General features: G+C 38.2%; 1 non-coding gene across 1 annotated transcript; it reads right to left on the reverse strand.

Annotated features, from left to right (window-relative positions):
- Positions 1–1005: 1005 nt before the first annotated feature.
- On the reverse strand, positions 1006–1112 carry LOC115873340. Its single transcript, XR_004048347.1, has one exon. It is a non-coding gene; the product is annotated as a U6 spliceosomal RNA (small nuclear RNA).
- Between the last annotated feature and the right edge of the window lie 785 nt (positions 1113–1897).

Genomic DNA, 1897 nt, shown 5'->3' on the forward strand with positions numbered 1-1897 from the left:
CCAAACAATTTCTTTTTACTTGAGCCCTTGATATCAGCAACTTTTTTCCCCTCCCTCCCTCCCTCATGAATCCTTGATCAATTATTTTTGTTATTTCATGTCTTACACTGTCCATTGTCTCCCTTCAGTTATTTGTCCCCCTGGGGGAGGGCTATATATCCAACCTTGTGATGGGTCTCCCACTTTATCCCCCTTCCCTCACCCAGCTGCCCCCACCATTCCCCTACCTTCATATTATTGCTACTCCCACTACTGCTCCTAGAGGTTTTATCTGTCCTGAATGCCAGATAATGCATATCTGTACCAATGTATGTACTCCGGTCTAGCCAGATTTGTAAGGTAGAACTGAGGAATGGTAGTAGGGAAGGAAGCATTCAGGAACTAGAGGAATGATGTGTGTTTCGTCAGTGCTATACTGCGCCGATTGAATTGCCCCTTCCTTGTAACCTTTCTGTGGGGGGATGTCCAATCGTCTATAGATGGGCTTTGGGTCTCCACTACAACCCCATTCTTTTACATAGGCTGGTGTGCTTCTTCCATGTGGGCTTATGCTTCCCTGCTAGATGGCCACTTGTTTAACTTCAAGACCCCAGACACTACATCCTTTTATAGCCAGGTACCATCACTTTCTTCACATTTACTTATGCTCCCATTTTGTCTTCAGCAATCATGTCGGGAAGGAGAGTATCAAGGAGTGCCAGGTTATTAGAACAAAGTGTTCTTGTGTTAAGGGAGGCCTTGAATAGAGGCCCAAAGTCCATCTACTATCTTAATATTTAACATCAAAGTACACTGGCTTCTATCCTGTTCATTATAAATTAATGTATTTACATATATACATACCTATACGTCTATGAATTTATTTTTTATATATCTTTTCATTCTGTTCTTTCCTACAACTTAAGGAATGAGTTAACTTTTTAAATTTCTATTCCTAGCTTTTAAAATGTCCTCTTTCGGAAAATATATAATTTTTAAATTTTACAGAAAATCATTCTTTTTTTTTTAAATATGGAACGCTTCACGAATTTGCATGTCATCCTTGCGCAGGGGCCATGCTAATCTTCTCTGTATCGTTCCAATTTTAGTATATGTGCTGCCGAAGAAAGCACCAGAAAATCATTCTTAAAGTATAGAAAATTTTGATGTCAAAATATTGTTTGGTTTTATTTTACATGTGTAAATCAGTTAAAAATATTGCTAGTTACCATGGAAAATGAACAGACACAAGACCACCTTATGTATAACAGGTCAAAGTATTGCCTTGTCCTGCACCATCTTAACAATGGTTGTGTTTAAGCCCATTGTTACAGCTATTGCAGCAAATCCATCTCATGGAGAATTTACTTCCGTTTTGCTGACCCTCTAATTTTAACAATCTTAGACCATTCTGTTATTATTCATAAGGTTTTCATGGTTAATTTTTAGAAGTACATCACCAATCACTGTCTCTTAGTCTGTCTGAAAGTTAGTTTCTGCTGAAACTTGTCGACATCTGAAACTCTGCTGGAATTTAACCTCAAAGCAACACTTAAAGCCATCCCAATACAACAGACTGATAGATGGATAGTGATACCTTAAGGTGTGTTGTTTCATTTAATTAACAAAGCTCTAAGATAGAATTTTCAATCCTTTAATTACTTGCCACTTCAAAGTAAAGTTACAAAAAGATTCAGATCCTGAATCTTTAAGTGCCTCTGCCACTTAAACTGTTTACAATTGCTTATTCTCTATTTGTAAAATGGAACCAAAAAATTCACCCACAAGATACCGTGAAGTTTTGTACAATACCTGGCACATGCTAGCTCTCAAGAAATGCTCATTATCATGGAGGGAGGGTGTGGTGGAAGGAGGAAACCGATTACAAGGATCTACATATAACCTCTCCCTGGGGGAC

This window comes from Echinops telfairi, unplaced genomic scaffold (assembly GCF_000313985.2).
Source record: "Echinops telfairi isolate 266 unplaced genomic scaffold, ASM31398v2 ScPeMD7_7468;HRSCAF=8506_0, whole genome shotgun sequence".
Taxonomy (NCBI): domain Eukaryota; kingdom Metazoa; phylum Chordata; class Mammalia; order Afrosoricida; family Tenrecidae; genus Echinops; species Echinops telfairi.